Consider the following 14,649-nt stretch of genomic DNA (forward strand, 5'->3'; position numbering starts at 1 on the left):
TAAGTAGCTGAAGGAATGTGATATGGGGGGAGCAAAAGAGTTTTTCCTTGGAGAGTGAAGAATTATTGCATGTGTACTCATTCATGGGTATGATCCAAGACAGGAAGAGTAGAGGATGCAGGAGGGAGAAAGAAAAATTTCTAGACCGATGTCCTTGAGTAGGGGAAAGAGGATGGGACCTAGTGGACGAGTCAGTGGTTTGGCCTTAGATCAGAGATGGACAACTGGCTTCTAGCTGCAAAAGGGAAGGCTGGGGACATGGCGTGGTTGTAGGTTGCTGGTAGAATTTGGTGAATTTATTTCTAATTACTTCTATTTCTCAGTGAAATAGGAATTGAGGTTATCAGCTGAGAGTCTGGAGGAGGTTTTAGAGGTTTATAGATAGTGGAGAAAGGATGACTGAGTTATTGGAGTGGCAGAGGAAATGGACTAGGGACATAGACTAGGCCTGCTGGGCAACACAAGGACCCACCTGAGGTTCCTGGTCACAGAGTTAAAGTGAGTGCAGGTGCCAAGTGGTCCAAGAGCTGGATTCCACTAGTACCAAGTGTTACCCAGGGAGTGTAATGAAGCAAGAGATGGGCAAATGGGTTAAGAATGGGTGTCAGTGCATGATTATAATGATGGAACATAGAACTGGTGACTTTCTTCTCATTCCTGGGAAAGGAGGATAAACAGCATTGAACCCCTTGGATTCTCACGTGGAGACTAGCCTCTGGGTATTTCCAGTTCCAAACATGAAGGCCAGACTCTGCCCAACCTGGAGGCCTCATGGGGGTTTCTGTGACCTACTCCTAACCTCCTTTCCTTCCCCCCCACCCACCTCCCGCCCCACGGCTGGTGTCCAGGGCAGTAAAGACTTGGAGCACTTGTACCATGAGGTCGCAGCGCCATGCTGCAGACTGCACGTTCTCCCTGATACAGTGGGGGTTAAGGGTGAAGGAGACCACCCAAGAGTTTGGGTGCCACACTCTGTCCCCCCAAGGGCTGGAGACTAAACCCAATCTGTGCTGGGCACAGCCACACCACTCCCTGGGCTACACTCCCAGGCCTGGGAGCTTCTATTTGGAGGCACAATAAAACTATGGCTACTGCTTTGTCACTTTGGGCTGCTTATGCTGGTAGACCAGCAGGCAAAGGAAGGAATTACTTACCATCCTGATGATTCTGATCATCAGGAGCTAGAGCAGCTGCTCTAGAACGAGAGCCGGGAGGACTATATTTGGCATCAGATGATCCTTGATTTTCTCACACAAAGTTTTAAACTGTAAGATGGGAAAATATAGCAACCATGGTCTGTTAACAGTATGGTAACCTGAACTCCAGATCTCTCAGAAATGAGGGTCTGGGACACCCCACCACGGGAGCCACTTGGACCAGTGGAAGTGCTGATTCAGGGGGAGGAGAGCCTAGGACGGGGCTAGGGTGGTGGTGTAGGGAGAGGTGACGGTATCCGTTACAGGTTTGGGGCTATAGTGGTAGCAGCACAAGCTGTAGTCATTCTGTTATTTCTTCTCTTGTGTTCCCAGAAATTGTGTCCAACCAGAATCCTGTAAACGATGTTCCTGAATAGAGTGAGTTGAATATGGGAAGCAAGTGGATCGGAGTGGTACAGAATGTGGACTGTAGTGAATGCTATTGGTGCCCTACCCTTCATAATGTGGGTGGGCCTCATCCAATCGGTTGAAGGTCTGACTAGAACAAAAAAGACTGGCTTCCACAAGTGAAAGGGAATTCTCCAGATGGCTGCCTCAGACTTCATGAGCATCACTGGCTTTCTTGGGTCTCCACTCTGCAAATGTGGACTTGCCAGCCTCCATAATTGCATGAGCCAATTCCTTATAATAATTCTCTTTATATATATACAACCTATTAGCTCTGTTTTGCTTTTTTTCCTGGGAAACCCTAATACAGATACAAACTGTTACAGAAAGTGGATCTCAAGGCTAAGGAGAGGCCTGGGTCTTTCGTACCCCAGCAGGAACCATCTTTATGTCTTAGGAAGGGTGTATGAATGCCATTCCTCAGCCAAGCTCATGTGTTGGAATACTCAGCTTCATGTTCAAAGGGCTTGTCTCTGGGATATTAATCAGCACTACCTCCTATATTTCTCATAACGAAACCAATTCCTGGGAAGTTTCTGCCACAAGCCCATGCACACCATTCCTTATTTTGGCTTTGCAATTCAGGGTGTGTTTCACACCCTGTTATGTACACTCTGAACTGTTTCTGAGCTCAGGCATCACCTGCATCCTTGCTCCTCTTCCTGCCTCTATGGCTTGATCTTTGCTGCTTTTGGCAGTCCTTCCACATATTTTGTGGGTTGGGATTCAAATATCTTTTACTTTCATCAAAGGTGGAGTTTGTGTTTCTACTATTATTTTCCAATGTTGCTTTTGGAGAACTAAGAGAAGGAAAAATGCTTAATTTGCTTCATCATTTAAAATCTTGTAGAATTTTTGAGTGTTTACAAATTTGATGTGCATGAAGTCATATCTTCCTGTGATTTTAATTTGCATTGCCCTGAATACTAGTAAGGTTGAACATATTATTTGTGAGTTTCTTGCTATCCTGGTTTGCCTGATTATAAATTTGAACATTTTTTCTATTCAGTTCTTTGTTTTTTTGTGACTGATTTGTAAATGCATGAAGATATTTTGATTCTAATACTTTTTTTGGATAAATGTGTTGCAAATACCTTCCCTCAGTGTGTGGCTTGGTTTTTCAACTTTGGAAAGTGTCTTTTATTTAAAAGTTTTGTATTTTAATTTCATTTTAATACAATTGAGTATGGGCTTCCCAGGTGGCGTGAGTAGCAAAGAACCCGCCTGCCAATGCAGGAGACATAAAAGACACGGATTCAATCCCTGGGTTGGGAAGATCTGATGGAGGAGAGCATGGCAACCCACTCCAGTATTCTTGCCTGGAGAATCCTATGGACAGAGGAGCCTGGGGGGCTATAGTCCTCAGGGACCCAAAAAGTCGGACACAACTGAAGCAACTTAGCACACACACATAATTGAGTATATGATTGTTTTCCTTTATGGTTTGTGTCTTTTGTTCTTGTTTAGGAAATGTTCTTTATTCTGATATTGTAAATATCAAACTCTTTAATTTTAAATAGAAGGTCTAAATTATGTTTTCCCCAGCACAATTTAGGGAACAGTTCTCTCCCCTCTGATCTACATTGCCACTTTTCTCACCTAATAATTTTCCAAATATTATCCAAAGCAGTATGGATCTGCTTCTGGGCTCCATATTCTGTTGCATTTATCTACTCCTGCACTAACACTTGGCTATAATTAATTTATGGTATGGCAAATCTCATTCCTGATCTTCTTTAGAATTACTTTGACTATTATTGTTTTTTCGCCTTCTCTATGTATTTCAGATTCAGCTTGTCAAATTTCATTGAAACCTTTTCTGGGATTTCATTTGGAATGGGATTAAATGTATAGATTATTTGTGGAAAGAATTGACGTCTCTATGTCTATTATTTTGTGCTATGCTGTTCTTAGTTGCTCAGTCATGTCCAGCTCTTCGCGATACCATGGATTGCAGCCTACCAGGCTCCTCTGTTTATGAGGATTCTCCAGACAAGAATACTGGAGTGGGTTGCCTGCTCTCCTCCAGGGATCTTCCTAAGCCAGGGGATTAAACTCGGGTCTCCCACATTGCACATGGATTCTTTACCATCTGAGCCAAGAATTCTTTTTGTAGGTACCCCCAAATTTCAACCTGCTTACTTAAATTCACAAAGTTTAAAGTTAATTTCTTTAATCTCCTCCAGAACAATACTAAGTTCCTCATAAAGTTTTACTTCCAGTCACATCTTCCTATTTCACTTGTCAATATGCTGTGGTTTACTTTTTTGTATTCCTTACATTAGTCATCATCATTATTATTATTTGTATAGTCAATATTTTGGTTTATCATATGTTTACTAACTTATTTTCTCATCAATGCTTCTTGCATTTCATCCTTTTTCTGTTTCCTTCTTCCTGGAGTAAATATTTAGAAGGGCTTTGTTGCTGGTGGTTCAGTTGTTTTTGATCTGATAAGTTCTTCATTTAATACTGAGTCTCAAATAATAGTTTGGCAGAGTTAAAATTCTCATTTGGCAGTTTTTTTCTCTCAGCAGTTTGAAGATATTTTACTTCCCTCTGACTTCTATTACTGCTGTTGAAAAGCCCATTCCTGCCTAATTGCCAATTTAAAAAAAATTTTTATTTATTTATTTCATTTTTGGCTGTGCTGGGTCTTTGTTTCTGCTTGGACTTTTCTCCAGTTATGGTGATTGGCGGCTACTCTCTAGTTGCTGTGCAAGGGCTTCTCGTTGTGGTGGCTTCCCTTGTTGCAGAGCACAGGCTCTGGGGCCTGTGAGCTTCAGTAGCTGTGGTGAGTGGGCTCAGTAGTCGCGGGTCCCAGGCTCTAGAGCACAGGCTCAGTAAGTTGTGGCGCACAGGCTTAGTTGCTCTGCAGCATGTGGGATCATCCCAGATCAGGGATCTCCTGCACTGGCTGGCAAAGCAAGCCCCTAATTGCCAGTCCTTTATAGACAACTGATCTCTCTTCCCTGAGGGCTTTTATTTTTTATTCTTTATTTTTGGTGTTCTGCAATTACATGACAATATGTCCAGGATGAATATTTTTATTTGTCCCCCAGATTTGTTGTGATTCCTCCATAATAGCTTAAAATAGTCATAGTGAATATCTACTGGGCCTTAGCTATGCACCAGGTACTATCCAAAGTACTCAAAATGTTAACTTATTTCATATTCAAAACAGTACTATTATTACCCCCATTTTATAAGTGATTTAAGTATCTTGTCCAAGTTGCACAATGATGAATGTTGAAGGCCAAACTGGAAATCAGGGTTTTCCCAGGGCTTCCTATGGGCTTCCTGGGACTCCATGAATTACTCTTCTGCTTAAATGAGTTTAAGTTTGGTTTCTCATACCAGCAACTGAAAACAAGTCCTGATTAATCCATTGGACAACTCAGTGGACATTGTGGCTACTTACTGAAATAAGAAATCCAAGAGGTAAAAGTTTCTTTTTGGGGAAAAGTGGGCCCAGCAAAGTGTTGTTTTATTGAGAAACCTGTTGGGCATACTCCTGGATGACAGGAAGTTTCAAAACCACATATTATTATACCTACAAAAACCTCCTGCCCATGTGGCCTCTCCTGGAACTGAGCATCTAATAGGAATGACGGCTTCTGAGCTATGGTTGGTAGCAGTGGGTCCTGAAGCACTGGGGAGTGGCAGTAAGTTGTGATGTGTATTTTAAATGGTTTATTATTAGTGACAAAGTGTCCATGTTTTCATATAACTTTTTTATTTTGGCCAAAGTCATCAATGTACCTAGTTTTAAAAAACAACAGTTTTAAAGAACTTATAATGAAAAAGTATTAATTCCCTACCCGACTCCTACCTACTCAACAGGCAACTGCTTTGAACTCTTTTAGTTGTTTCTTTAGGTATTCATCTCCATATTCCTGAGCAACATGCTTATATTATTATTTTTTGATTTTTTTGTGACTTCCTGGGTCATAAGAAAGACCAGGAAGATCCCCTGGAGAAGGAAATGGCAACCCACTTCAGTATTCTTGCCTGGAAAATTCCATGGATAGAGGAGCCTAGTGGACTACAGTCCATGGGGTCACAAAGAGTGGGGCACGACTGAGCACCCACAAATAAATGGTAGATGAGGGCCCAGTTCTTTTATCCTACCTTCCCTCAATTTCCCAATATTGTTACAATTTTTAGTCAATATTTATTATTTACATTATTGTGATTATGTAGTATATGATTACATTTCTTTTTCTCTCAAGTTCTAGTTTTCTTTAGAGTTAATAGTTGCCATTTTCATTGGCTTAGTTTTGCATCTAAGGGGATTTCTTTAATTTTATTGACTCATTGTTAATTTCAGTTATTTCTGCCATCAAGTTTTTAACTTGCAGGAATTCTTTATATTTTCTGAGTGTTCTGTTTTTTGGCATCCCATTTTTTTCTTATATAGATGCATCATCTTTATTAATCATAGGTGTTTTTTTTTAATTTTATTCCTGCTATCTGCATTATCTGTTTCCTCTGAATCTCTATCTTTGGTTTGTAGTTGATGATCTTTAGTTACAAGTTGGAGAATCTCTTCAAATATTGGTGATTCCCAGCTGTTTGTTCACATTTAAGAGTGAAGCAATAAAGAGATCTCTGGAAGCCTTATGTGTATAGTCTGAGCTGGTTGAGTGGTGGCTTCACTACAGGTTGATCAGATGGGCTGTATAGTGCAACCCTTACCTGTAGCATTTGTAGGTTTTTCTTTTACTGGATCATTTGCCTGGAATGGAACCTTTGTTCTCTTGCCTGGCAGTGGTGGCAGTGGTGCTGACAGGGGGTGCTGTAAGGCTGGCTGCCAGCATTCTTAGGGCTGAGTGGGAAAAGAAGTCTAGGACTGGTGACTCGCATTTCAGTACATGGACTCCCACTCAATCTACCTGTCCCCAGATGTGCCTGTTGTCCTTAAATCTTTCTCCTCTCTAGAGAGTAAATCTGTAATCTTTTGCTGGAATTGAGCAGATTATCTGTGGAACTAGGATTCTTCAGCCAGCTTCAAACCAATCACTTTTATCCTTAGAGGTAACACAGCTTTTCTAGGGGTTTGAACTATCAATCAATTTACTTCTTAGCTCTCTGCCCTCACCCCCAGTTGTCAAGTCTTAGCTGTTTTTTAAACCTTTTAATTGAGTATAACTTATATAGTACGTTGCATGATCATAGATGTACCACTGGGTGAATATCTACATAAGTGTACATCTGGAGTAACTACTACCTGGATCTAGATATAGAACATTTTCATCACTTCTGAAGAGTCTGTTATGCTTCCCTCCGAGAACATAACCAAGTCAAAGGTAACCACACGTTAACTTTCATCACCATAAATCAGCTTTTTCTTTTCCAGATCCTGGCATACACAGAGGAATCATGCAGAGAACTCTTCTGTGTCTGGCTTCTTTCATCCAACATTATGTCTGTAGCAGTACTTTCTGATTCATCATCCTTTTGTCTCCTCTTCCTCCTCACTCTTCAGCCTCTCCTGTCTCTCCCCACAGCTCAGCTCCTTTCTCTGCTCAGCCTCCTGAAGGTTGCAGGGTGATGGATCCGTGCTGGCGAGGCTGCCTGCTGGTGGGTGTGCACAGTTCGCTCCCTAATATCCACAGTTGGCTCTCTGAACTTGGGCCAGTGTACAACTGCCACCCCATGCAAACATGGACTCCTTGTTCTGGAAGCTATTAACAAATGGTGTATGTGAAAGAGTGTGTCTGTGTATGTGTGTGAGAGAGCCTGGTCTGAATTCTCAGCTCTTTCATAGGTGCTTCCTTTGATCTGAGTGAGCCTCCTAAAGAAGACTCAGGAGGGACTGTGGTGAGAGGGTCTGGGAGGAGGTAGGCATGGAAATGGGGAGGGGTTGCAGACAGCCCAAAATGCTGAGCACAGCTGCTGGATGACCTCCGAAATAACATCTTTACCAATAAATATGTTTTTGTGCCATTTTTAAATAGCTCAAAATACTGTAAATTGGTGTTGCAATAATCATAAATACCAACCCATGTTCCAAGTTTCCAAGTAAGGAATGTCTTCTCTGTGAATCTTTCCGCAGGAGTGCCTTTTAGGTTTCTTTTCATCTTATAGCTCATATCTTATTTTCCAGTCTTCAAGCCTCTGGAGTGTTGTGTAAGGGGAAGGTTGCCAAGGGCTAGAGGAATTGAAAATCACCAGTTACTGTAAACCAACTCTAGGTTCAGTTTTGGGTAAACTCATTTCCTTTGGGAAATGCTTAAAAAAATTTTTTTTTTAATTTTATATTGGAGTACCATTGATTTATAATTTTGTCTAAGTTTCAGGTATATAGCAAAGTGATTCAGCTTTACATATACATGTATCTATTATTTTTCAGATTCTTTTCCCCTATAGGTTATTACCAAGTATTGAGAAGAGTTCCTTGTACTATACAGTAGCTCCTTTTTGGTTATCTATTTTATATATAGAAGTGTATATATGTTAGTCCCAACTTCCTGATTTATCCCTCCCTCCTACCATTCCCCTTTGGTAACCTTGAGTTTTTTCCTAAGTCTGTGAGTCTGCTTCTATTTTGTAAATAAATTCCTTTGTATCATTTTCTTAGATTTCTCATATAAGTAATATTGAATTATATTCGTCTTTCTTTGTCTGACTTTACTTATTCCGATAATCTCTAGTTACACCCATGTTACTGCAAATGGCATTATTTAACTCTCTTTTATGCCTGAGTAGTATTTCATTGTGTATATATATCATACCTTCTTTCTCCATTCATCTCTCAATGGACACTTAGGTTGCTTCCATGTCTTGGCTATTGTAAATTAACATTGGAACCATGAATCTTTTCAATTTAGAGTTTTGATCTAAGTTTCATAAAAAATTCTTAAGGGCTGCAAGATTGCAGGAATGAGAATAAGCCAAGAGTAACTGTCATTATGGCTGAGTAATATTCCATTATATATATGTACCCAATCTTTATCCATTCATCTGTCAGTGGACATTTAGGTTGCTTCCATGTCTCAGCTATCACAAATAGAGCTACAGGGAACACTGGGGTGCATTATCTTTTCAAATTAGGCTTTTCTCTGGATATATGCCAGGAGTAGGATTGCTGGATCATATGGTAACTCTGTTTCTAGTTTTTTAGCCTCCATATTGTTCTCCAAAGTGGCTACACCAACCTAGATTCCCTCCAACAGAGTGGGAGAGTTCCCTTTTGCCCACACTTTCTCCAGCCTTTATTATCAAAACAGTAGAAGCACATTTATGCATGTATTTTAATCCCTGTTCCCTGAGATAAGAAATCTACCCCAGCTGTTGCTAAGCAGTGTGATGAGGGCCTGGCCTGGCTACCCAGCACCCATCTCCAGCTCAAGTCACTCGTGTAGCCGTTCTGTGGAGCCCAGAAGGAGGGAAGTCCCCCTGGCTCTTCGGGGGAAGCCTTGGGTGCTGCTTTCTCAGCTGCAGGAAGGGCAGTTTGACAAAGGTATAACCCATACTCCTCCAACCCCAGAAGGCAGATCATTGCCTCCTGGTCCTTTCCTGGGGAGGGGGGGTGTGAGTTGTTGGGTGTTTATAGGAAACATAAACATATGTTTATAGGAAACATATATGTGAGTTTATAGGAAACACACATTTCAGATGAGTCAATGCTGTGTGGAAAGAAAAGTGTATATTTCACACGGACTCCTGGTAACAGAGCAGGATCCCTGAAACTCTGAACACAGGGTCCCAATGGGGTTCTCCTGTGAAATCTGGTGGTGAAGGAGGACGTCACCACTGCAGTTTACAGAAAGATTTTTTTTGAGATAAGTTAACCCACAGAAATGAAAATCATTAAAAAGTCTTATTCATGCTTAACACTGTTTAGTTGGGGTTTCTGTTTTGAAATTGTATAAAAGGCTTGATTTTTTTTAAATGATGAGATAGAGTATAAAAGTTATAAACATAATAAATTTTAAATGTTCATACACATCTCCAATGTGTAGAAGTTTTATGAATATAAGGAATCAGAGAGAAAAGGACCAAGAGGGCAGAGTGGGGGCCAGGGAGAGCCCTAGAGCCGGAGGAAGCCAGGTTGGGGGAGACAAAGGTGTCCTCAGGGAGGTTGGTCCACGTGCATAAACAGGTCTTGAGACATGCTCCTATTTCTTAACTTACCTGAAACTCATGTACCTGTCACCTCTGCCCCCAGACAAAATTCATTAGCCAGATAATACGTGTTTATAATGATATTGTTGGCTCTTTATCTTGAAATTCCAGAGGCCCTTTTCTGGGTTAGATACCTGCTCTAGCACTCCAGGACTTCAGGGTAACATCCGGGGTCCTAAGTCAGTGATACGCTCTATTGTCTGAGAGACAGGGAGAGGAAGGCAGATTGTATCAGACAGAGCTTCCACAGATGGGAATTAAGCCTGTTTTACTCCCCTGGCCCTCTGAGACATGGAAGACACTCAGTAAATATCTGTTGGATGAATGAATGGACCACTTGGGTGGAGAGAGGCTCAGCCTTTCCAATAATCCTGCAATGAAAACAGGGGCCGGATATCCCCTCCTGCCTGGTCTTCAGCAGTCATAGACAGGAAATGGTCCTTTCTCTCTTGCCAGCGGAGTGAATAAGCAGTTGTGAAGCAAGAGCACAGACCTGCCTGTGTCTTGATCTTGGTATGGTAATCAGTGCTGAACCGTGAAGTCTGTGTCATCCCCAGCCCACTCAACACCTCGCTGCCTATCCCACCACCTGCTTCCGGGCTTTTCCCGGACTGAGAGGTACCTCCTCCACCCTGTCAGGTACTTGCTTTCCTCTGCGACATTGTCATTGAGTACTATTCTGGGAAAAGGTAAAGGAGGGGGGAGGGACCGAACCCTTCCTTCCTGGGGTTGAGGTAGATGGGGACGGGATGAGACCCAGTGAGAAGACCAGAGCTACATTCACTCCTTCAGGCAAGGTTGGACCCAGGGGTTCTCTGGTCCTCCCTCTTGCCTACATTTTTGCTGCAGAGGGACCATTTTGCCGGTGGTGGTTAACTGCACTATTTCTGGGCTAGATACCTGGGTTGATCTGGGGCAGTTCCTCAACTAATTCCTGCCACAGTTTTCCCATTTGTAATGTGAGGATAATAATAATAATCCCTGCTTCATAGGATTTGAGGAATCAATAATACAATATATAAATGAAGGGCTTTGAACAATGTGACACACAGATTAGATCCATGTTTTATGGAGCCTAAAGTTTATACAAGTTGATACAAAATTAGATAAAGTAATAGCACACAAAATACAAATTGTAGGGCTTCCCTGTGGCTCAGTGGTAAAGAATTTAACCTGCCAATGCAGGAGACATGGGTTCAATCCCTGATCTGGGAAGACACCACATGCCGTGGAGCAACAAATCCTGTGCGTCACAACTATTGAGCCTGTCCTCTGTAGCCTCAGAGCTGCAACAACTGAGTCCACGTGTCTCAACTACTGAAGCCCGTGGACCCTAGGGCTTGTGCTCTGCAATAAGAGAAGCCACTGGAATGAGAAGCTCACGTACTCCAGCTAGAGAGCAGCTCCCACTCGCCACAACTAGCGAAAAGCCTGCACAGCAACAAAGACCCAGTGCAGCCAAAAATAAATAAACAAATAATTAAAGTTATTTTAAAAAATACAAATTGTAAGGTTGACAAATGCCAAAACATCACAAAAATTTGGAAGCCAACATAATATTTTTATGAATTAACCTCTATACCTTTTCCTTCATCGTTTCGTTTCATACTCCTTGGTAACCTCTTTATTCAACCACAATTTTGTAAAATCATTTTCTTTAGAGCAAATAGAAAGCAATCTTCCCCCAGCCTGGTAGAACAAAATTCTGTTTTTAAATTATTGTTAGCAATAGTTAATTATTCACTTTCTTTCTGGTTCACAGCTCATTGACAATGCCATGTAAACTTGAGGATTTTTAGCAAATTTGAGAAAAGCTCTGATTTAGTTACTACGGCTAAGGAACAGACCATCCCAAACTTAGTGACATAACACAGCAGCCACTTAATTAGGTTCATAGATTTCATGAGTCAAAAATTCAGAAAGAGCACAGGCTGGGGATGATCCAATAGCTGAGCTGGAATCATCTGAAGGCTCATGCATCACCATGCCTGGGCTGGGAGGACCTGGGGACAAGGACACTAGGCTTCTCCATGTGCCCTGTCTTCCTCACAGCACGGAAGCTCAGGGACTCAGACATCTGTCATGGTGGCTCTCAGCAGGAGCGTGCCAGCTGTCAAGGAGAAGCTGCATGGTCTTTTATGATCTAACCACGGAATTAAGCAGGGTCAAGTTCCTCAAAATGTATTAGTAAGCGCCTCCAGCCCAAAAGATTCAAGAGAAGGGGAATCTGCCTCCACCTCTTTTTTTTTTTTCTTTGACTGTGCTTGGTCTTCCTTGCTGCTCGCAGGCTTTCTCTAGTTGTGGTGCGAGGATGTCTCATTGTGGTAGCTTCTCGTTGCAGAGCATGAGCAGGCGGGCTCAGCAGTTGCCCCGCAGCATGTGGAATCTTCCCAGACCAGGGATTGAACCTGTGTCCCCTGCCTTTGAAGGCAGATTCTTAACCACTGGACCACCAGAGAAGTCCTGCCTTCACCTCTTGATAAGGGAGAGGTAAGGTTCCAGAAGACCATGAGGACAGGAGACGTTGCTGCAGCCATCTTTAGAAAAATAAAATCTGCTACAGCCTCTGTCAAATTTCTCCCATATCTCAACTATTGTAGATGTGCTAGCTACTTGTGGTACAGGAGTAGGATAATGCCTGTTTCTTGAAACCCCCATCAAATAAAGGGGGGAAAATGCATTTAATACATGAATGAAAACATCTCTTTCAGGAGAGAACTTCTGTTTTGACCATGTTTCAACAAAACCTGTATCTTCCATTTAGGGCTTCCTATTTCTGAGTGGGTGAATTCTCCACAGACTAGTTTTGGTCTGCATGTTTTAGACCTTGTTTCCTTCCCTCCATCCTATTCTTGTGCTGCAGGACAACCTCTGCCTTGCACCTGTGTCACAACGCCAGACAAGCTGGTACAGTGCGTGGTAGGAGTATTTTGGAAACTATTTCTAAACCAGAATGGCTGACAGTAACGTCACTATACATGAAACCACATAGCTATGTCCCACTGAACTGAAACGTATGTACGTGTCTCTAACCTAAATTCTCCTTAGTCAGATCCTAAAAATACCACTGTTGCATCAATGCTGACAGAGGAGACAAAAGAGTGGGAAGACAGTGTTCTTCACAGCTGTAGTTAATGTCATTTACTTTTGTAGATTTTACTAACACGTATGAATGGTCACAAGAACCTATTGCCTCTGAAATGCCCACAAGTGGTTCCAGATGAGGCCTGCATCAGTTCTGCTGCTGCTGCTAAGTCGCTTCACTCATGTCCAACTCTATGCGACCCCAGAGACGGCAGCCCACCAGGCTCTGCCATCCCTGGGATTCTCCAGGCAAGAACGCTGAAGTGGGTTGCCATTTTCTTCTCCAATGCATGAAAGTGAAATGTGAAAGAGAAGTTGCTCAGTCGTGTCCGACTCTTAGTGACCCCATGGGCTGCAGCCCACCAGGCTTCTCCATCCATGGGATTTTCCAGGCAAGAGTACTGGAGTGGGTTGCCATTGCCTTCTCCGTGCATCAGTTCAGGTAGATGTAAATTCACTCTCCAGAGGGCTGTATTTCCTCAGGACTCCTGTGGTCTCAGGATTGCTGTGGGACTGGCCCTGCCCATGGAGGGCACCAATGACCCTCGAGGGTGGTCTGAGCCCAGTCTGGGGTGGAGGCAGGGCTTTCAGTCTACAGAGTATAATCTTAAACTCTGCCATTCACCAGCTGGTGACTTTGTGCACTGCTTCATCTGTGACCAAATCTGAATAAATAAGTTGTTCTTTGTAGTTTTCAACATTTTACCTTTACTTTTTCATTAGAGTTTATACCTGGTTCATGCAAATTTAGAATTATTTCTCATTCAAATTATGTTTTGCTTTTTCATGCAACCATTATTAATTTTCTTTTCTGGCTGATTCTGTAATAATACATTTTCAATCTACTTTCAATAGGTTAACATTAATTCAGTTTCACTTGCCTCGAAAAAACAAATCATTATTGCTCAGTTATATAATGAATTGACAGTAAAATGACTCAGTCAGTTCAGTTCAGTCGCTCAGTCGTGTCCGACTCTTTGCGACCCCATGGACTGCAGCGCACCAGGCCTCCCTGTCCATCACCAACTCCCAGAGTTCACTCAGACTCATGTCCATCGAGTCAGTGATGCCATCCAGCCATCTCATCCTCTGTCATCCCCTTCTCCTCCTGCCCTCAATCTTTCCCAGCATCAGGGTCTTTTCAAATGACTCAGCTCTTCGCATCAGGTGGCCAAAGTATTGGAGTCTCAGCTTCAACATCAGTCCTTCCAATGAACACCCAGGACTGATCTCCTTTAGGATGGACTAAGTTCATGATATTTCAGGAGAACACATCATGTCATGTGACAAATGTAATATTTTCTGCCATATCATTAAAAAAAGGATGTCACAGTCATTAAGGATTGCAACCACCAGGGATGGTGAGCTGGTGAGTATTGAAGGAACTTAGGAAGAAAAGAAAATCTGCCACCTAGCAGTCATAAGACTGCAGCCTCTCTGTATCGTGAACCCTGAGGAAACTCAGAATGTGAAAAAACAGGATACTGGCCCCAGATAGCTGAGGTGCATATCAAAAAAATGATTTGGTGAGCCCAGGCTCTGCCCATACATAGAAAAGCACTACATTTCTTAACTTGATAAGTCTGGTTTCTTTAATTAACAGTAATCATTTGATGTTCCTAGCCACCTGCATTTTGTTGCAGAACTCCCATATGTCCCAGCTCCCCCTTTGCCTCCTCAGAGCAATTTCTCAGAGCTGTCTGGAATGCTGTCTCCTGGGCTCTAGTCCTCATTTTGCTCCCAATAAAACTTAACTCAAAACTCCCATGTTGTGCCTATTCTTTAAGTCAGCATGTGCATAATGAATAGTTTAACAGGTACTTCACAAAGC

The sequence above is a fragment of the Bubalus bubalis genome, chromosome 11, assembly GCF_019923935.1.
Source record: "Bubalus bubalis isolate 160015118507 breed Murrah chromosome 11, NDDB_SH_1, whole genome shotgun sequence".
Classification (NCBI taxonomy): Eukaryota; Metazoa; Chordata; class Mammalia; order Artiodactyla; family Bovidae; genus Bubalus; species Bubalus bubalis.